The sequence below is a fragment of the Coregonus clupeaformis genome, unplaced genomic scaffold (assembly GCF_020615455.1).
Source record: "Coregonus clupeaformis isolate EN_2021a unplaced genomic scaffold, ASM2061545v1 scaf0689, whole genome shotgun sequence".
NCBI classification, from domain to species: Eukaryota; Metazoa; Chordata; class Actinopteri; order Salmoniformes; family Salmonidae; genus Coregonus; species Coregonus clupeaformis.
The window spans coordinates 145001-167500 of NW_025534144.1; the positions used below are offsets into that span (position 1 = coordinate 145001).

Below are 22500 nucleotides of genomic sequence, written 5' to 3' on the forward strand. Positions count from 1 at the left end.
TGTGTGTGTTTGTGTGTTTGTGTGTTTGTGTGTTTGTGTGTGTTTGTGTGTGTTTGTGTGTGTGTGTGTATGTGTGCATCCATTCCTGTATGTATATATATATATATTTATTTTGGCTTGCCAGGCCTCTTGCTGTGCCACAGGTGTCCTGGTAACGTGAAGGCGTCGACGCTCATGGACATGGTCTTGGACGGGATACAGCTGAACTGTTTCCTGTCGGAGCTGTACTTATAGATGGACTCACCAGGGCGGGGCTTACGACACGCGGGCCCACCCCGGCCAATCGGATGAGCTCTGTCAGTCTCGGGGCTCATGGTGTAGACGGCTTCGGAACTGACAGCTGGAATCACGGAACAGAATCAGGGAAGTGGTTGGCTGGACTCTTCTCCATCTCCTGGTGGGGGAATGGGGAGAAAACAATGTGTGTGTGTGTGTGTATAAAAACTTGTCTTCAGTGGGTGTTTGTACTGTGTGTCTGTGCACTTTTGGCAGTATTTCAAAGAAAAATAATTTGAAGTCAGGTTTGGTTAGTTAGTAGTGTGTGTATGTATAACCCTATATGGGTTGTGTGATTTACAGTGATGACTACCAACCTCCACCATCTTGTTCTTCTGAGTCTCGTTGACCTTGCCAGCCAGACAGCAGCGAGACAGGGGCGTTGTGGATGATGAACTTATTGGACGTGAAGCTCGGCTCCTTGAACAGTTTGGGCCCTGGGCACACACACACACACACACACACACACACACACACACACACACACACACACACACACACACACACACACACACACACACACACACACACACACACACACACACACAGGTACAGTACACACAGGCACACACAGGTACCCACAAACACATACAAGCAAGTTTAGATTTGATTTAGGGTGCAACAGTTTTATAACAGGACAATACTTTGACATCATTCCATTTCCTATCACATGGTGTCATACCGGAGTATTCTGGGATGGAAGGGGAGGAGCCATTGGAGCGATCTCCCAGTCCTTATCTCCGTTCTGATTGGCCAGTCGGCTCGGTGACATCAGACGGGAGGGCGAATCAGGGCGGCTGGAAGAGAGGAAGGGAGAGGAGAGGAGAGGGAGAGGAGAGGAGAGGAGAGGGAGAGGAGAGGAGAGGAGAGGAGAGAGGAGAGGAGAGGAGAGGAGAGGAGAATAAGTGGTTACCCGTCTAAGGAATCTGACATGTTTTAAATCAGGAATGGGAAACTGGCATTTCTCCCCCAAAATAACAAAACAATTATTGGGACTCAGTCGGGAGTTAGAATAGTACAATACACAAGGTGCCATTTTGAAATTTGGTTGCATCAGCAGTTTTCTCTTGTTTTGTCAGTCACTGACAGTCACTATATTAGCAAATTCCAGCTAAATGTTTTTAGATTGCTAAATTAGTCTAGTGGCCAGCTATGTAAACTTGTAATCATGGTCGAATTACCGGCCCCATTGATTTTTCTCCACCCAATGGCAAAATGTGGAATTGCAGGAAATTAGTTGTAACATTTCCAACTCTTGGATGTGGGTACGTAGATGTGTGAGCAACTCGGCCCCTTATGATGAGTTCAGATTTTTTTGTGGCACCCACCCCCATTAAAGTTGCCCATCCTGTTTTAAATGAATTGTTGTTTTCACTTCTATGGTAGTTGTGAATGGTTCAGTTGGCCTTTTTTTATACCCTGGATGAATGAATATACCAGAGAGAGAGAGCGAGAGCGAGAGAGCGAGAGAGAGAGAGCGAGAGAGAGAGAAAATACAAACCCTCCAACCCAAAAAGGCCTGTGATGTTGATAGTATCCTCAATTAAATGATAAAATATACAGACCACAAATTCCAATTGGCTATACTGCTGCTACTCTGTTTGTTTTATGCATAGTCACTTTAACTCTACCCACATGTACATATTACCTCAATTACCTCGACTAGCCGGTGCCCCCCACACATTGACTCTGCACCGGTACCCCCTGTATTTATAGCCTCCCTACTGTTATTTTATTTTACTGCTGCTCTTTAGTTATTTGCTTTTATTTTTTTATTTTATTTTACTTTGCATTGTTGGTTAAGGGCTTGTAAGTAAGCATTTCACTGTAATGTCTACACCTGTTGTATTCAGCGCATGTGGCAAATAAAATTTGATTTGATATACTTAAACTCTTTAACATCATCCTTAGCTCTGGCATCTTCCCCAATATTTGGAACCAAGGACTGATCACCCCAAGACAAATTTGACCCCAATAACTACGGTGGGATATGCGTCAACAGCAACCTTGGGAAAAATCCTCTGCGTTATCATTAACAGCAGACTAGTTCATTTCCTCAGTGAAAAACAATGTACTGAGCAAATGTCAAATTGGCTTTTTACCAAATTACCATACGACAGACCACGTATTCACTCTGCAGCACCTAATTGACAAACAAACAAACCAAAACAAAGGCAAAGTCTTCTCATGCTTTGTTGATTTCAAAAAGGTTTTGATTAAATGTGGCATGAGGGTCTGCTATACATAGTTATACAGTTATAGAACCCATTGCCCTTTATGGTTGGGAGGTCTGGGGTCCGCTCACCAACCAAGAATTCACAAAATGGGACAAACACCAATTTGAGACTCTGCATGCAGAATTCGGCAAAACTATCCTCTTTGTACAACATAAAACACAAAATAATGCAGAGCAGAATTAGGCCGATACCCTCTAATGATCAAAATCCAGAAAAGAGCCATTAAATTCTACAACACCTAAAAGGAAGCGATTCCCAAACCTTCCATAACAAAGCCATCACCTACAGAGAGATGAACCTGGAGAAGAGTCCCCTAAGCAAGCTGGTCCTGGGGCTCTGTTCACAAACACAAACAGATCCCACAGAGCCCCAGGACAGCAACACAATTAGACCCAACCAAATCATGAGAAAATAAAAAGAGAATTACACCTGCATTACTAGCTGTTTGGGGTTTTAGGCTGGGTTTCTGTACAGCACTTCGAGATATTAGCTGATGTAAGAAGGGGCTATATAAAAATAAAATTGATTGATTGATTGAATTACTTGACACATTGGAAAGTATTAACAAAGAAACAGAGCAAACTAGAATGCTATTTGGCCCTAAACAGAGAGTACACAGTGGCAGAATCCAGTGGGGGAAAAAATTATTTAGTCAGCCACCAATTGTGCAAGTTCTCCCACTTAAAAAGATGAGAGAGGCCTGTAATTTTCATCATAGGTACAAGGCAACTATGACAGACAAATTGAGGAGAAAAAATCCAGAAAATCACATTGTAGGATTTTTTATGAATTTATTTGCAAATTATGGTGGAAAATAAGTATTTGGTCACCTACAAACAAGCAAGATTTCTGGCTCTCACAGACCTGTAACTTCTTCTTTAAGAGGCTCCTCTGTCCTCCACTCGTTACCTGTATTAATGGCACCTGTTTGAACTTGTTATCAGTATAAAAGACACCTGTCCACAACCTCAAACAGTCACACTCCAAACTCCACTATGGCCAAGACCAAAGAGCTGTCAAAGGACACCAGAAACAAAATTGTAGACCTGCACCAGGCTGGGAAGACTGAATCTGCAATAGGTAAGCAGCTTGGTTTGAAGAAATCAACTGTGGGAGCAATTATTAGGAAATGGAAGACATACAAGACCACTGATAATCTCCCTCGATCTGGGGCTCCACGCAAGATCTCACCCCGTGGGGTCAAAATGATCACAAGAACGGTGAGCAAAAATCCCAGAACCACGCGGGGACTAGTGAATGACCTGCAGAGAGCTGAGACCAAAGTAACAAAGCCTACCATCAGTAACACACTACGCCGCCAGGGACTCAAATCCTGCAGTGCAAGACGTGTCCCCCTGCTTAAGCCAGTACATGTCCAGGCCCGTCTGAAGTTTGCTAGAGTGCATTTGGATGATCCCAGAAGAGGATTGGGAGAATGTCATATGGTCAGATGAAACCAAAATATAACTTTTTTGGTAAAAACTCAACTCGTTGTGTTTGGAGGACAAAGAATGCTGAGTTGCATCAAAAGAACACCATACCTACTGTGAAGCATGGGTGTGGAAACATCATGCTTTGGGGCTGTTTTTCTGCAAAGGGACCAGACGACTGATCCGTGTAAAGGAAAAAGAATGAATGGGGCCATGTATCGTGAGATTTTGAGTGAAAACCTCCTTCCATCAGCAAGAGCATTGAAAATGAAACGTGGCTGGGTCTTTCAGCATGACAACGATCCCAAACACACCTTCGGGCAACGAAGGAGTGGCTTCGGTAAGAAGCATTTCAAGGTCCTGGAGTGGCTCTAGCCAGTCTCCAGATCTCAACCCCATAGAAAATCTTTGGAGGGGAGTTGAAAGTCTGTGTTGCCCAGCGACAGCCCCAAAACATCACTGCTCTAGAGGAGATCTGCATGGAGGAATGGGCCAAAATACCAGCAACAGTGTGTGAAAACCTTGTGAAGACTTACAGAAAACGTTTGACCTGTGTCATTGCCAACAAAGGGTATATAACAAAGTATTGATAAACTTTTGTTATTGACCAAATACTTATTTTCCACCATAATTTGCAAATAAATTCATAAAAATCCTACAATGTGATTTTCTGGATTTTTTTCCCTCATTTGTCTGTCATAGTTGACGTGTACCTATGATGAAAATTACAGGCCTCTCTCATCTTTTTAAGTGGGAGAACTTGCACAATTGGTGGCTGACTAAATACTTTTTTCCCCACTGTACCTGACCACTGTGACTGACCCAAAATTAAGGAAAAGCTTTGACTATGTACAGACTCAGTGAGCATAGCCTTGCTATTGAGAAAGGCCGCCGAAGGCAGACCTGGCTCTCAAGAGAAGACACACTGCCCACAAAATGAGGTGGAAACTGAGCTGCACTTCCTAACTTCCTGCCAAAATGAATGACCATATTAGAGACACACATTTCCCTCAGATTACAGCGATCCACAAAGAATTTGAGAACAAACCCAATTTTGATCAACTCCCCTTATCTACTGGGTGAAAAACCACAGTGTGCCATCACAGCAGCAAGATGTGTGACCTGTTGCCACAAGAAAAGGGGCAACTAGTGAAGAACAAACACCATTGTAAATACAACCCATATTTATGTTTATTTATTTTCCCATTTGTACTTTAACTATTTGCACATTGTTACAACACTGTATATATACATAATATGACATTTGAAATGTCTTTATTCTTTTTGGAACTTCTGAGTGTAATGTTTACTGTTAATATTTATTGTTTATTTCACTTTTGTTTACTACCTACTTCACTTGCTTTGGCAATGTTAACATACGTTTCCCATGCCTAAAGCCCTTAAATTGAAATTGAATTAAATTGAGAGAGAGAGGGAGAGAGAGACAGAGGGTCAGAGAGAGAGACAGAGAGGTCAGAGAGAGAGAGAGAGAGAGGTGGGGGGGAGACAGAGGGTCAGAGAGAGAGACAGAGGGTCAGAGAGAGAGAGAGGTAGAAGTGTTACCTGGATGGTTTCTTGCTAGGTCAGGGACGGTGTTGTCAGGTACAGTGTTGTCGGGGACCGGTGTTGTCAGGGCGGGTGTTGTGGACGGTGTTGTGGGACGGTGGTGTCAGGACAGTGTTGTCAGGGACTGTGATTCCTGAGTCATCAGCCATAGCAGCCGGGTTGAGAGAGGAGTGAGAGTACACCTTAGTCAACTTAGAACCTGGAGAGAGAGAAGGAGGGAGAGAGAGAAGGAGGGAGAGAGAAGTGAGGGAGAGAGAGAAGGAGGGAGAGCAGGAGGGAGAGAGGAAGAAGGGAGAGAGAGAAGGGAGAGAGGAGGGAGAGAGAGGAAGGGAGAGAGAAGGAGGGAGAGAGAAGGGAGAGAGAGAAGGGAGAGAGAGGGAGAGAGAGGAGGGAGAGAGAAGAAGGGAGAGAGAAGGAGGGAGAGAGAGAGGAGGAGAGAGAAGGGAGAGAGACGAGAGAGAGAAGGAGGGAGAGAGAAGGAGGGGAGAGAGAGAGAAGGAGGAGAGAGAGAGAAGGAGGGAGAGAGAGAAGGAGGGAGAGAGAAGTAGGGAGAGAGAGAAGCGAGGGAGAGAGAGAAGGAGAGAGAGAAGGAGGGAGAGAGAAGTAGGGAGAGAGAGAAGGAGGGAGAGAGAGAAGGAGGGAGAGAGAAGTAGGGAGAGGAGAGAGAGAGAGGAAGGAGGGAGAGAGAGAAGGAGGGAGAGAGAAGTAGAGAGAGAGAGAAGGAGGGAGAGAGAGAGGAGGGAGAGAGAGAGGATGGAGAGAGAAGGAGAGAGAGAAAGGAGGGAGAGAGAAGAAGGGGAGAGAGAAGGGAGAGGAGGGAGAGAGAGAAGAATGGAGAGAGAAGGAGGGGGAGAGAAGGAGGGAGAGAGAAGAGGGAGAGAGGAAGGAGGGAGAGAGAAGAGGGGGAGAGAGAGAAGGAGGGAGAGAGAGAGGATGGAGAGAGAGAAGGAGAGAGGAGGGAGAGAGAAGAAGGGAGAGAGAGGATGGAGAGAGAAGAGGGAGAGAGAAGGAGGGAGAGAGAAGTAGGGAGAGAGAGAAGGAGGGAGAGAGAGAAGGAGGGAGAGAGAAGTAGGGAGAGAGAAGAGAGAGAGAGAAGGAGGGAGAGAGAAGAAGGAGAGAGAGAAGGGAGAGAGGAGGAGAGAGAGAAGAAGGAGAGAGAAGGAGGGAGAGAGAAGGAGGGAGGGAGAAGAAGGGAGAGAGGGGAGAGAGGAAGGGAGAGAGAAGGAGGGAGAGAGAGAAGGAGGAAGAGAGAAAAGGGGAGAGGGAAGAGGAGAGAGGAGGGAGAGAGAAGGAGGGAGAGAGAAGGATGGAGAGAGAGAAGGAGGGAGAGAGAGAAGGAGGGAGAGAAGGATGGAGAGAGAGAAAGAGGAAGTAGAGAAGGGAGAGATAGAGAAGGGGGAGAAGGAGGGAGAAGAGAAGAGAGAGAAGGAGGGAGAGAGAGAAGGGAGAGAGAAGGAGGGAGAGAGAAAAAGGGAGAGAGAGAAGGAGAGAGAGGAGAGAGAAGGAGGGAAGAGCGAGTAGGAGAGAAGGAGGGAGAGAGAAGGGGAGGAGAGAGAGAGAGAGAAGGGGGAGAGAGAGAAGGAGGGAGGAGAGAGAAGGAGGGAGAGAGAAGTAGGGAGAGAGAGAGAGTAGGGAGAGAGAGAAGAGGGAGAGAGAGAAAGGAGGGAGAGAGAGAAGGGAGAGAGCAGGAGGGAGGAGAGAGAGAGAGGCGGTACAGTATATGATAACTTGTCACTATGCAGAGTAAAGTAGCAGAAGACTAGAGCATCAGGGTGTTAGTGCTGGGATGGAACAAGAGTATGCATCTCGTTCCCCTCCCCTCCCAGACACTGTAAAGGGGATCAGTGGAGCGTCAGGGCTAACACACACAAACACACACACAGCGGTACAATTCCATTACCCGAGTGCTCCTGGCTGGGCTGCGGGACAGCTGTGACTCCTCCCGGGTCATGCTCCGAGGTCGGGGCGGGACTTCTTGGCGGCGGCCTCGTCCCTGATTGGTGGCTTTCTGACGAGCACCTTATCCAGATCAGACATGATGCGTATCTGCTGGCGGTGGCGTACTCCCTCCGCGTGAAATCACCTCGCGACTGCTGGTCGGGGGGTGAGGGAGGGGACACCGGCGGCGGGGGGGGTGGGAGGGGTCCAGGGGGGGAGAGCCTCTTCGCTCCTCCTCAGAGGGGGGTCTAAAAGAAAGATGAAGGGGAAGGGGGGTTAGTATTATGGTGATGATCAATGTGTTTATTTCAAGTGGATGATGAGTGTGTCTGTGTGTGTGTGTGTGTGTGTGTGTGTGTGTGTGTGTGTGTGTGTGTGTGTGTGTGTGTGTGTGACCTGCTCTCTCTCTCCTGTTCGTTCCACTGTCTCCTCCTCTTCAGTTCCTCTGTTCTTTTCTGCTGTCTCTCCAACAGGGCAGCTCTCCTCTGAGCCATCTCATCTTCACCAACGCACCTCCTCCTGCACACACACACACAAACACATACATTGTCATTACTTTATTTGCTACCACTAGAAACACATCATCTTTGATTTTCTTATGAGTCAATAACAAAACGATGAACTTCATTTAAAGTTGTCTTATCTACATCTAGGGCCTAGGGGGCAGGGGTTAGTTAGGGCTTGTTTCTGGGAGGGACTATTCTCTTTTCTCTATCTCTCGCTCTCCCTCTCTCTCCCTCTCTCTCTCTCTCTCTCTCTCTCTCTCTCTCTCTCTCCCTCTCTCTCTCTCTCTCTCTCTCTCTCTCTCTCCCTCTCTCTACCTCCGCCAGACTCACCTTGAAGAAGAGACCAACCCCCTCCTCTCGCCTCCGGTTCCGTCTGCTCCGTGGGTTCCACTGAGGTTTCTAGGAGTTCTGTGTTCTGTGTCTGTTCTACTCTTGGTTCTACTTGATCCCCGTAGATTCTCTCGGTTCTCCCATGGGTTCCGTAGGTTCAACGTTTCTCCTGTTGGAGGATCTGTGTGGTCACTCATGGAGTCAGAGAAGAACTCCTGTCCTTCTGTGTCAGTTGGCTCGTCACTGCCCCCCTCTGGCCCCCCAGGGATGACAACGACCCCTCCATCAGGCTGCCACGCGTCCCTCCTCTACTCCACCTGCTCCTCCTCTCCCTCTCCCTCCTCCGCAGTAAGCGGCCAACAGCGGCAGGGTCTCGCTCTCAAAGGAGCACTCGGAGGGGCTCCAGAGCTGCTGCCACCCCCAGAACGGCCTCTCCTGGACTGGGGAAACACGGGCCGGCCTCCCCTGACCCTCCTGCTCCTCCAGCTCCAGGTTGAACTGGGTGGGCGTCTCGCTGAGCCCGTCTCCAGGTACTCTCCTCGGGCTGGGGCAGCAGGGCGGCAGGGGGCACCTGGGGGTGCAGGGCCCCGATACTGAAAGAGGAGGAGGTCTGTACCTGGCACTGGCTGGGAGACGCGTCGCAGGTGGGGGGAGGGAGTCTACATGCTGCGGGGGGTGAGGACACGAGTGGAGGGAGGGAACTTCAACTCAGAGGGGCGGGAGTGGGGGTGGGAGGGCGCGGGTGGTGTTTAGGGGCTACGGGGGGTGGAGGGACGAGGAGGAGTGGATCTTGGTGCGGGGGGCAGGGCAGGAGGAGGAGATGGGGGGTTTTGGGAGGGGTGGAGGAGAGGTGGGGGAGGGCCCCGGCGAGAGGGGGAGGTAGTGGAGGTGGGGTGTTTGGAGCCTGCTGGGATCACCCAAGCCTTACTGATGCTCTTGGTCGGGGTTCTAGTCGGACTCTTAGTGGGGTCCTGGGTGGTGTCCTGGGTGTAGTTTGGGTGTAGTTTTGGGTGCAGTTTTGGGTGTGGTTTTGGGTGTGGTTTTGGGTGTGGTCCTCTTGCCCATTAGCTGTTGTTGTTGTTGGGTCAGCTTCTGCATGTCGTTCTGTAGTGACCTCAGAGCCTCACTCAGCTTCAGGACCACCTCATTATACTCCCCCTAGAACAGCCCCTCCCCCGGCTCAGGCCCCTCCCATTTATCCGCCCCTTTCTCCGCCCCCTTCATCGTATCCATGAGAACGTCACCTGCTTCTCCAATCGCAGCTGGGGGCGGGAGTTCCCTTCTTCTGCCTTCCCTTTCTCTCCTCCTTTTCTCTCTCCTCCTTCTCCTCCTCCTCTTTCAGCTGCTCCTCCATGCGGCTGAGACGCTCCTCCAGAGACAGAGGCTCCTCTCCTCCCTCTCCTCCCTGTCCTCCCTGTCCTCTCTTCAGCTGTGGGAAGGCAGTCTGGCCCAGCCTCTGTCTGTGTCTGGTGAATATGGCCTCAATGCGTCTCTTCTGGGCCTCGATGGCTCTCGTTTCTCCTCAGGCGGGCCCCCAGCTCCCAGGCCTCTGTACCCGGCTCAGGGTGCTTCCCTCCTGGGCTGGGGGGTGGTGTGGTGGGGTATAGGGTGGGTGTGGGGGGTGGGTGTTGACTGACTCTCCTCTCCCGGTCGGCCGGCTGTCTCCTTCTGTCCCGCCTTCGGCGGTCGTCATCCTTGGGCTGCCGCCACTGCGACCGCCGCTGCTGCACCAGTGCTGCTGATGCTGCCGCTGCCGCGACAACAGGCCAGGGGCGGACGGGGGGCGTTTCTAGGAAGGTCGCCGGAAGCTTCCGTGAGTCCACGCTTCCATCGCAGGACCGAGTCGTGCGTCCCGCCGAGCCTTCCGATGTCCGTCTCCCCCTCTCCCTGCCTCCCACTCTCCGCCTCTCTCCTTCCCTCCCCCTCCTATTGGCCGGTAGAGCATTCCGGAGCGGCAGGGGGCGGAGACTGCTGATCTGGGTCAGGTCGTCTTCAGGAGAATGAAGGAAGAACCTGCAGGAGCTCCTTCTGGACTGCAAGCGTGGCTCGAGCCTTCCTCCTCCTCTTTTCCTCCTTCTTTATCTCCTTTCCCTCCTCCTCCTCTTTCTCCTCCTCCAGGAGTGTGGATAATCCTCGATGGTCGGCAGCCCCACTAGGGCCGGTGTGTGCTGGCCGAGGAGGAGCGTGAGGACAGAGGCGCTGACCAGGTGACTGAGGTCCTCGGGGTCTGTAGGGGACCCGTGTCATCCCCGATGTCATCGCGGCGGGTACTCCGGCGGTCAGGCTGTTGGTGCTGGCGGAATGCACAGGGTTGCCGCGACAACGTCCACGTCACTGTCCAGACCGAACGGAATACTGAAGGTCACAGCCGAGAGAGGACGACTGGAGAGAGAGAGGGAGAGAGAGAGAGAGAGAGAGAGAGAGAGAGAGGAAGAGAAAAAAGAGGAGAGGGAGGTAGGTTCAATCACCTGGTAGGATGGTAAGTATATACATTTCCACAGGCTGAAACAGTCAGCCATCCTACTCACCGGATGTGTTTTTTGGTCCACTGTTCCCTTCTAAATGTGAGAAAGGGAGATGTAGTGGAAGAGATCTCCAATAATTAGACACGTTGGCCTTCTCTCAATTTATACTCCTCACGTCCTCTCTTTTCTTCTCAAAAACCATTATGAAAAACAGAGGTCCCGCCCCTCTACGTTTGCCCTCCAACGGGCTGAGAAGAGACAGAAAGAGGACGCGAGGTGAGAAATGCCCACAGACACAGAAAGGCAGCTTTAAACTACATTACCCAGAATCCTCACTCTCTCTTACCAGGTGACACAGAGAGGTATGGAAGTGGGGGACGAGAGGCTGTTTAAAGATATAGGAAGGAGAGCCACTGAACAGAAAACACATTATTATTCACAATTACTCTTTCTGCATATACATCATGTCTTTCTTACATAAATACAATAAACAGGACATGTGGATAGGTTTGTTTTGTCTCTCACTGCATGCTCTTTGGGATCTAGACCCATACCACTTACATCATGACAAGACCCCTGAAAGTTCACATTTTAGAGACGCAATGATATTCAGTATATAACACATACTATAGCAGGATCTGAAAGAACATGGAAATGCAACGACTTCGATTGATTGATGTAGTTTCACGGTTGCTTTGCACAGTCAAATAATAACTATATGTATAAATTTGTGTGTGTGTGTGTGTGTGTGTGTGTGTGTGTGTGTGTGTCAGCTGTTTCCTGATTTTACCTGTTGCTGTTCCCCTGAAGAATGGTGCAGTCCAACAACCCTGAGGCATCTGGAACAAACACAGAGAAACATATTAATGTTATCAGACATAACCTAAATAAGCAGGTTATACAGTAATCATTCTCCTCTCTCTCTCTCTCTCTCTCTCTCTCTCTCTCTCTCTCTCTCTCTCTCTCTCTCTCTCTCTTCTTTCTTTCTAACTCTCTCTCTCTGCTCACACACACACACGCCACACATGCAAACACACACAGAGAAACATATTAATGTTATCAAAAATAACACTAAATAAGCAGGTTATACAGTAGTCTACCTCTCTCTCTCTCTCTCTCTCTCTCTCTCTCTCTCTCTCTCTCTCTCTCTCTCTCTCTCTCTCTCTCTCTCTCTCTCTCTCATTCAATTCAATTCAATTTCAATTTCAATTTAAGGGCTTTATTGATAGGAAACGTGGTGAACATACAAAGCAAGTGAAGTAGATAGTAAACTAAAGTGAAATAAACAATAAATATTAACAATAAACATTACACTCAGAAGTTTCAAAAGAATAAAGACATTTCAAATGTCATATTATGATATATATACAGTGTTGTAACAATGTGCAAATAGTTAAAGTACAAATGGGAAAATAAATAAACATAAATATGGGTTGTATTTACAATGGTGTTTGTTCTTCACTGGTTGCCCTTTTCTTGTGGAACAGAGTACAAATCTTGCAGCTGTGATGGCACACTGAGTTTTTCACCCCGAGATAAGGGAGTTGATCAAAATTGGGTTTGTTTTCGAATCTTTGTGGATCACTGTAATCTAGAAATATGTGTCTCTAATAAGGTCATTCATTTGGCAGGAGGTTAGGAAGTGCAGCTCAGTTTCCTACCTCTTTTGTGGGCAGTGTGCACATAGCCTGTCTTCTCTTGAGACCAGGTCTGCCTACGGCGGCCTTTCTCAATAGCAAGGCTATGCTCACTGAGTCTGTACATAGTCAAAAGCTTTCCTTAAGTTTGGGTAGTCACAGTGGTCAGATGCCACTGTGTACTCTCTGTTTAGGGCCAAATAGCATTCTAGTTTGCTTTGTTTTTTGTTTGTTCTTTCCAATGTGTCAAGTAATTCTCTCTTTGTCTTCTCATGATTTGGTTGGGTCTAATTGTGGTTGTGTTGTTGTCCTGGGGCTCTGTGGGGTCTGTTTGTGTTTGTGAACAGAGCCCCAGGACCAGCTTATTAGGGGACTCTTCTTCAAGTTCATCTCTCTGTAGGTGATGGCTTTGTTATGGAAGGTTTGGGAATCGCTTCCTTTTAAGTGGTTATAGAATTTAACGGCTCTTTTCTGGATTTTGATAATTAGCGTGTATTGGCCTAATTCTGCTCTGCATGCATTATTTGGTGTTTTCGTTGTACACAGAGGATGTTTTTTGTAGAATTCTGCATGGAGTCTCAAATTGGTGTTTGTCCCATTTTGTGAATTCTTGGTTGGTGAGCGGACCCCAGACCTCCACAACCATAAAGCGGCAATGGGTTCTATAACTGATTCAAGTATTTTTAGAGATCCTAATTGGTATGACAGCATTTATGTTCCTTTGATGGCATAGAAGGCCCTTCTTGCCTTGTCTCTCAGATCGTTCACAGCTTTGTGGAACCTGTGGCGCTGATGTTTAGGCCGAGGTATGTATAGTTTTTTGTGTGCTCTAAGGCAACGGTGTCTGATTTGTATTTGTGGTCGCAACTGGACCTTTGGAACACCATTATTTTTGTCTTACTGAGATTTACTGTCAGGGCCCAGGTCTGACAGAATCTTGCAGAAGATTTAGGGTGCTGCTGTAGGCCCCCCTTTGGTTGGTGACAGAAGCACCAGATCATCAGCAAACAGAAGACATTTGACTTCAGATTCTAGTAGGTGGGGCAAGGTGCTGCAGACTGTTCTAGTGCCTCGCCAATTCGTTGATTGATATATGTTGAAGAGGTGGTGCTTAAACTGCATCCCTGTCTCACCCCACGGCCCTGTGGAATGAAATGTGTGTGTTGTTTGCCAATTTTAACCGCACACTTGTTGTTTGTGTACATGGATTTGATAATGTCGTATGTTTTTCCCCCAACCCCACTTTCCATCAATTTGTATAGCAGACCCTCATGCCAAATTGAGTCAAAAGCTTTTTTGAAATCAACAAAGCATGAGAAGACTTTGCCTTTGTTTTGGTTTGTTTGTTTGTCAATTAGGGGTGCAGGGTGAATAAGTGGTCTGTCTTACGGTAATTTGGTAAAAGCCAATTTGACATTTGCTCAGTACATTGTTTTCACTGAGGAAATGAACTAGTCTGTGTTAATGATGAATGGAGAGGATTTTCCCAAGGTTGCTGTTGATGCATATCCCACGGTAGTTATTGGGGTCAAATTTGTCTCCACTTTTGTGGATTGGGGTGATCAGTCCTTCGTTCCAAATATTGGGGAAGATGCCAGAGCTAAGGATGATGTTAAAGAGTTTAAGTATAGCTAATTGAAATTTGTGGTCTGTATATTTTACCATTTCATTGAGGATACCATCAACACCACAGGCCTTTTTTGGGTTGGAGGGTTTGTATTTTGTCCTGTAGTTCATTCAATGTAATTGGAGAATCCAGTGGGTTCTGGTAGTCTTTAATAGTTGATTCTAAGATTTGCATTTGATCATGTATATTTTTTTGCTGTTTGTTCTCTGTTATAGGGCCAAAAGGATTGGAGAAGTGGTTTACCCATACATCTCCGTTTTGGATAGATAGCTCTTCGTGTTGTTGTTTGTTTAGTGTTTTCCAATTACATTGAGCTGATTTCTGACATGCTGTTCCTTCTTTTTCCGTAGTGTATTTCTGTATTGTTTTAGTGATTCACCATAGTGAAGGCGTAGGCTCAGGTTTTCTGGGTCTCTATGTTTTTGGTTGGATAGGTTTCTCAATTTCTTTCTTAGGTTTTTGCATTCTTCATCAAACCATTTATCACTGTTGTTACTTTTCTTTGGTTTTTCTGTTAGAGATTTTTAGATTTGATAGGGAAGCTGAGAGGTCAAATATACTGTTTAGGTTTTCTACCTCCAAGTTTACACCTTCACTATTACAGTGGAACGTTTTGTCCAGGAAGTTGTCTAGAATGGATTGAATTTGTTGTTGCGTAATTGTTTTTTGGCAGGTTTCACACTACTTTCCTTCCATCTATAGCATTTCTTAATATTATTCAGTTCCTTTGGCTTTGATGCCTCATGATTGAGTATTGCTCTGTTCAAGTAGACTGTGATTTTGCTGTGGTCTGATAGGGGTGTCAGGTTGGCTGACTGTGAACACTCTGAGAGACTCTGGGTTGAGGTCAGTGATAAAGTAGTTTACAGTACTACTGCCAAGAGATGAGCTATAGGTGTACCTACCATAGGAGTCCCCTCGAAGCCTACCATTGACTAGTGTACATACCCAGTGTGCGACAGAGCTGCAGGAGTCGTGACCCGTTTTTGTTGGTTATGTTGTCGTAGTTGTGCCTAGGGGGCATATGGGGGAGGGGAATACTGTCACCTCCAGGTAGGTGTTTGTCCCCCTGTGTGCTGAGGGTGTCAGGTTCTTGTCCAGTTCTGGCATTTAGGTCGCACAGACTAGTACATGTCCCTGGGTCTGGAAATGATTGATTTCCCCCTCCAGGATGGAGAAGCTGTCTTCATTAAAGTATGGGGATTCTAGTGGGGGGGATATAGGTAGCACACAGGAGGACATTTTTTCTCTGTTGAGATAATTTCCTTTTGAATTTCTAACCAAATGTAAAATGTTCCTGTTTTGATTAATTTAATAGAGTGAGTTAGGTCTGCTCTATACCAAATTAGCATACCCCCTGAGTCCCTTCCCTGTTTCACACCTGGTAGTTTGGTGGATGGGACTACCAGCTCTCTGTAACCTAGAGGGCAACCAGTGGGTCCGTCTCCTCTATACCATGTTTCTTGTAGGATGACAATGTCTGTATTTCCGATTTCTTTGGTGAAGTCCAGATTCCTGCTCTTTAGGCCAGAGGCAGATGACCTCAGGCCTTGGATATTCCAGGATGAAATAGTGAAGGCTTTGTGTTCCATAAAGTGTCTAATGTTGTTGGTTGTGTGGTTTGGTCTCAGGCCAGTAATCTCTCTGGCTCTCTCTCTCTCTCTCTCTCTCTCTCTCTCTCTCTCTCTCTCTCTCTCTCTCTCTCTCTCTCTCTCTCTCTCTCTCTCTCTCTCTCTCTCTCTCTCTCTCTCTCTCTCTCTCTCTCTCTCTCTCTCTCTCTCTCTTTCTAACTCTCTCTCTCTCTCTCTCTCTCTCTCTCTCTCTCTCTCTCTCTCTCTCTCTCTCTCTCTCTCTCTCTCTCTCTCTCTCTCTCTCTCTCTCTCTCTCTCTCTCTCTCTCTCTCTCTCTCTCTCTCTCTCTCTCTCTCTCTTTCTAACTCTCTCTCTCTCTCTCTCTCTCTCTCTCTCTCTAACTCTCTCTCTCTCTCTCGCTCTCTCTCTCTCTCTCTCTCTCTCTCTCTCTCTCTCTCTCTCTCTCTCTCTCTCTTCTTTTCTCTCTCTCTCTCTCTCTCTCTCTCTCTCTCTCTTTCTAACTCTCTCTCTCTCTCTCTCTCTCTCTCTCTCTCTCTCTCTCTACTCTCTCTCTCTCTCTCTCTCTCTCTCTCTCTCTCTCTCTCTCTCTCTCTCTCTCTCTCTTTCTCTCTAACTCTCTCTCTCTCTCTCTCTCTCTCTCTACTCTCTCTCTCTCTCTCTCTCTCTCTCTCTCTCTCTCTCTCTCTCTCTCTCTCTCTCTCTCTCTCTCTTTCTTTCTATACTCTCTCTCTCTCTCTCTCTCTCTCTCTCTCTCTCTCTCTCTCTCTCTCTCTCTCTCTCTCTCTCTAACTCTCTCTCTCTCTTTCTAACTCTCTCTCTCTCTCTCTCTCTCTCTCTCTCTCTTTCTAACTCTCTCTCTCTCTCTCTCTCTCTCTAACTCTCTCTCTCTCTCTCTCTCTCTTTCTAATCTCTCTCTCTCTCTCTCTCTCTCTCTCTAACCTCTCTCTCTCTCTCTCTCTCTCTCTCTCTCTCTCTCTCTCTCTCTTCTCTCTCTCTCTATCTCTCTCTCTCTTTCTTTCTAACTCTCTCTCTCTCTCTCTCTTTCTTTCTAACTCTCTCTCTCTCTCTCTCTCTCTCTCTCTCGCTCTCTCTCTCTCTCTCTCTCTTTCTTTCTAACTCTCTCTCTCACGCACACACACACACACACGCACACACAGAGAGCACACCCCCACACACACCTCCCCTACCTGTCAGGTCTAGAGGTAGTAATGGCTTGACAAAATCAGGTTTCTGCACCTCGAACCATCCCAGCAGCTCTGCTATGAAACTCATAATGTTCACCTGAAGGAGATCAGAGGTTAGGAACAAAAATTCTAACTGACCATTTCTCGTTTACAGACGGAGCAAGTTGTAGGTTAGACGAGAGGTGCAGATGTAGGATCTTAATTTGATCACTCTTTTGTTGATGAGAATGTTCCTGCACAGCAGGAAATGCAAACTTGTAGTGTATTCAAGGTTTAAAAAGGCTTCTAAAGTTTGTAATGTCCAATCCCTGCAAAAAATGTCCAGTCATTATAATCTGCATGATAATTCACATTTCCTGTTGCTGCAGGATTATTTTCCTGCTGTAGCAAACTGGCTCGATTAAGATCCTACATCTGTATAAGTCTATGTTCTGAACAGAGACAGCTCGATAGAGTTGTACGTACGTGTAGTGTTGTGGGAGAGGTCTAACACTATGTCCTGGACAGAGTTGTACGTACGTGTAGTGTTGTGAGGAGGTCTAACACTATGGCCTGGACAGAGTTGCTGTACGTGTAGTGTTGTGGGAGAGGTCTAATCATGTCCTGGACAGAGTTGTACGTACGTGTAGTGTTGTGGAGAGGTCTAATACTATGTCCTGGACAGAGTTGTACGTGATGTAGTGTTGTGGAGAGGTCTAATACTATGTCCTGGACAGAGTTGTACGTACGTGTAGTGTTGTGGAGAGGTCTAATACTATGTCCTGGACAGAGTTGATACATACGTGTAGTGTTGTGGAGAGTCTAACACTATGTCCTGGACATAGAGTTGTGCGTGCGTGTAGTGTTGTGGGAGGTCTAACACTATGTCCTGGACAGAGTTGTACGTACGTGTAGTGTTGTTGAGAGGTCTAACACTATGTCCTGGACAGAGGTGTACGTACGTGTAGTGCAGGCGGGCGTAGAGAAGGTCCTCCAGTGCTGGGTGGCAGCAGCTCTGTAGACTGGTCTCACTGATCTCTCTAATCAGCTGCAGGTTATCAGACTGTCTGCTAGACATGGTGTCCCAGACACACATCTAGAGGAGAGGAGGAGGAGGAGGAGGGAGAGGAGGAGAGGGGGAGGGGAGGGGGAGGAGGAGAGGGGGAGGAAGGAGGAGAGGAGGAGAGGAGAGGGAGGGAGGAGGAGGAGGAGGGAGGAGGAGGAGGAGGGGGAGAGATGGAGGAGGAGGAGGAGGGAGGAGGGAGGAGGGGAGAGATGGAGGAGGAGGAGTGGGAGGAAGAGGAGGGGGAAAGAGATGGAGGAGGAAGGGAGAGGGGGTACATATCAGAGATATGTGTGTGTGTGTGTGTGTGGTTGTGTGTGTGTGTGTGTGTGTATGTGTGTGGTTGTGTGTGTGTGTGGTGTGTGTGTGTGTGTGTGTGGTTGTGTGTGTGTGTGTGTGTGTGTGTGTGTGTGTGTGTGTGTGTGTGTGTGTGTGTGTGTGTGTGTGTGTGTGTGTGTGTGTGTGTGTGTGTGTGTACCCTCCAGTGGCAGCAGATCAGGACAGTAGTAGTGCATAACAGCAGCTATAGCACAGCCATTAGACAGATCCTTTACACCAGACACCAGAGGAAAGGTAGGAGTCTGCTTAGACAGGACCTTATCCTTCCTATAGCGGATCTGACAGAGAGGGAGGGAGGGAGGGAGGGGGGGGAGAGGGAGGGAGGGAGGGAGGGAGGGAGGGAGGGAGGGAGGGAGGGAGGAGAGGAATAGGACATGAGAGTGAGAGAAAAAAACAGTTAACTACCTATTGTTAAATGAGTTATTGAGACCAAAAGGCCCAGAATTACCCCACAATACAGATGACTTTGCCACAACGTTTACAGAAATGAACAAGACATGTCATAAACTCGACAGCCAGCCAATAATCCACCAACACAGCAGAAAAAAAAATATCTGACAAAACCAAGCACAAGACTTATACTGCAGCACAGTACTTTGCTGAGCGCACACACACACACACACAAGCGCACACGCCGAACAGAGTTATGACTCACAAGTCAAACGAGACATTGCAGTGAAAGAGGGATGGGAGATAGAAAACATGGAAAAATAAAAGAAGTGAAGAAAGGAGTGTGATGAAAGCAGCTGAGCTGAGACTATAGCGCTCTCTCGGTGGACATGCAGTGGAACAACAGGCAGTAATGACCACAAGGCACTTGAGTGACAGAACCACTAAGGAGAAAGAAGAAATCAAGTGAGACCAGAAAACAACAAGCCCCTTCCTCTTGAGAACTGTGTTAGCAGACTGAAAAACAACAAGCCCCTTCCTCTAGAGAACTGTGTTAGCAGACTGAAAACAACAAGCCCCTTCCTCTAGAGAACTGTGTTAGCAGACTGAAAGACAACAAGCCCCTTCCTCTAGAGAACTGTGTTAGCAGACTGAAAGACAACAAGCCCCTTCCTCTAGAGAACTGTGTTAGCAGACTGAAAAACAACAAGCTCTTTCCTCTAGAGAACTGTGTTAGCAGACTGAAAACAACAAGCCCCTTCCTCTAGAGAACTGTGTTAGCAGACTGAAGAAACAACAAGCCCCTTCCTCTAGAGAACTGTGTTAGCAGACTGAAAGACAACAAGCCCCTCCCTCTAGAGAACTGTGTTAGCAGACTGAAAACAACAAGCCCCCTTCCTCTAGAGAACTGTGTTAGCAGACTGAAAGACAACAAGCCCCTTCCTCTAGAGAACTGTGTTAGCAGACTGAAAAACAACAAGCCCCTTCCCTCTAGAGAACTGTGTTAGCAGACTGAAAGACAACAAGCCCCTTCCTCTAGAGAACTGTGTTAGCAGACTGAAAAAACAACAAGCCCCTTCCTCTAGAGAACTGTGTTAGCAGACTGAAAAAACAACAAGCCCCTTCCTCTAGAGAACTGTGTTAGCAGACTGAAAACAACAAGCCCCTTCCTCTAGAGAACTGTGTTAGCAGACTGAAAAACAACAAGCCCCTTCCTCTAGAGAACTGTGTTAGCAGACTGAAAAACAACAAGCCCCTTCCTCTAGAGAACTGTGTTAGCAGACTGAAAGACAACAAGCCCCTTCCTCTAGAGAACTGTGTTAGCAGACTGAAATGAGCTGGATAGTTGAGACTCAGTAATATGGTGGAAGATCAGATAAAGATGTTCAAAAGCATCAAAACCCTGATGTATCATGGGTAACCATTCTCTTGCATTCCCAGCCCCAAATAAACAGGTAAGTAAACTATCTCTATCAAATGAAGGGAGCCAATACAAGTGAACGAGTGTGGAAGTGTGGAAGTGTGCATGAAGACCAGACAGAGGGGTAATGGACACTTCCATAACCGATCGGGATCAAATCAACCCCAAAGTGTCATTCCAACCAGAATGTGAATCAACAATAAATATTTTTGACATAGATAAAAGTGAATAAATAATATATAAAGTGTTTTCATCCCACAGGGTTGGAGTGTCTGGCTGGCTGGCTGGCTGTCTGTCTGGCTGGCTGGCTGGCTGGCTGTCTGTCTGGCTGGCTGTCTGTCTGGCTGTCTGGCTGGCTGGCTGCCTGGCTGTCTGTCTGGCTGGCTGTCTGGCTGTCTGTCTGGCTGGCTGGCTGTCTGGCTGGCTGGCTGGCTGGCTGGCTGTCTGGCTGGCTGGCTGTCTGGCTGTCTGGCTGTCTGGCTGGCTGTCTGGCTGGCTGTCTGGCTGGCTGGCTGGCTGGCTGTCTGGCTGGCTGGCTGTCTGTCTGTCTGGCTGGCTGTCTGTTAGTTAGCTGAGAGAGAGAGACGAGGAGGAGGATGAGGAGGAGGAGAGGAAGAGGAGCAGAAGAGTGGCGTATACGTTACCACTGGAGGTTTATTCCCAGACTCCTCCTTCAAACAAAAAGCGATGGCATGCTGGATGAGGATGGCAGAGAGAAGGACAAGCGTAAACACCCACGGGTCGCCATGGGAACTGCCACACACAGTCACGTGACGGGGGGGGGAGGGGGGTTGAGGAGGGGGAGGAGGGAGGGGGGGAGCAGAGATACATGAAGGTAAGAATCACCTTCTCACCTCCCCACGATGCACCGGGGAGAAGTTTCCCCTAGGTACAGATCTAGGATCAGCTTCCCCTCAAGTGGGGAAAATGCTAAACTGACCAAAGATCAGGCCAGAACTTCACCCTATTCCAGCCCCATCACCCCCTCCACCATCTACACTGAGTGTACAAAACTTTAGGAACACCTTCCCATATTACATTAGTTGCACCTCATTTTGTCGTCTCAGTTCGTCTGGGTATGGACTCTACAAGGTGTCCAAAGCGTTCCACAGGGATGCTGGCCCATGTTGACTTCATTGCTTCCCACAGTTGTGTCAAGTTATCTGGATGTCCTTTGGGTGGTGGACCATTCTTGATACACACGGAAAACTGTTGAGCGTGAAAAACCCAGCAGCGTTGTAGTTCTTGACACAAACTGGCGAGCCTGGCACCTCCTACCAAACCCTGTTCAAAGGGACTTCAATCTTTTGTCTTGCCCATTCACCCTCTGAATGGCACACATAAACAGTCCACGTCTCAATTGTCTTAAGGCTTAAAAATCCTTCTTTAACCTGTCTCCTCCCCTTCATCTACACTGATTGAAGTGGATTTAACAAGTGACATCAATAAGGGATCATAGCTTTCACCTGGATTCACCTGGTCAGTCTATGTCATGGAAAGAGTTCCTAATGTTTTGTCCACTCAGTGTAGAGGTAGATGAGTGGTGAGTTGTCCTTAACAACAGGATCAGGGGGCCATAGTCATCAAGCCTTTCAGAGTGCTAATCTAGGATCACCCCCCTCCTTTTTTATTCCTTATGATTTGGGCCAAACTGATCCGAGATCAGCACTCCTACTCTGAGACACTTCATGAAAACGGACCCTATGTCAGTGACTATAACCTCTGAGGTTCAGAGTTCATAAGGTCAAGGTCATGTATATAGTGTCACACAGCTCAATGTCACACAGCACAAAGGCACTTGTATAGGTAAGAGAAAGAGGTAGAGAGAAAGACGGGACAGAGAGAGAAAGAGGTAGAGAGAAAGAGGGAGAGAGAGAAGAGGTAGAGAGAAAGGGAGAGAGAGAGAGAGAGAGAGAGAGAGAGAGAGAGAGAGAGAGAGAGAGAGGGAGAGAGAGAGAGAAAGAAAGGGGGAGAGAGAAAGAGGGAGAGAGAAAGGGGGAGAGAGAAAGAGGTAGAGAGAAAGACGGGACAGAGAGAGAAAGAGGTAGAGAGAGAGAAAGAGGTAGAGAGAAAGGGAGAGAGAGAGAGAGAGAGAGAGAGAGAGAGGGAGAGAGAGAGAGAAGAGAGAGAGAGAGAGAGAGAGAGAGAGAGAGAGAGAGAGAGAGAGAGAGAGAGAGAGAGAGAGAGAGAGAGAGAGAGAGAGAGAGGAGAGAGAGAGAGAGAGAGAGAGAGAGAGAGAGAGAGAGAGAGAGAAAGAGGGGAGAGAGAAGAGGGAGAGAGAAAGAGGGAGAGAGAAAGGGGAAAGAGAGAAAGAGGGGAGAGAAAGGGGAGGAAAGAGGGAGAGAGAAAGGAGAGAGAGAGAGAGAGAGGGAGAGAGAGAGAGAGAGAGAGAGAGAGAGAGAGAGAGAGAGAGAGAGAGAGAAAGAGTGGAGAGAGAGGGGGGAGAAAGGGGAGAGAGAAAAGAGGGAGAGAGAAAGAGGGAGAGAGAGAGAGAGAGAAAAGAGAGGGAGAGCAAAGAGTG

General features: G+C 47.6%; 1 long non-coding RNA gene and 1 pseudogene across 1 annotated transcript; both read right to left on the reverse strand.

Annotated features, from left to right (window-relative positions):
* Window positions 1-34: 34 nt before the first annotated feature.
* LOC121532582 overlaps window positions 35-22500 on the reverse strand; it is a 29638-nt pseudogene continuing 7172 nt past the window's right edge.
* LOC123485441 lies at window positions 11557-17796 on the reverse strand. Its single transcript, XR_006659013.1, has 3 exons — window positions 17730-17796; window positions 16792-16885; window positions 11557-11587 (listed from the first exon to the last, which is right to left on the reverse strand). It is a non-coding gene; the product is annotated as an uncharacterized LOC123485441 (long non-coding RNA).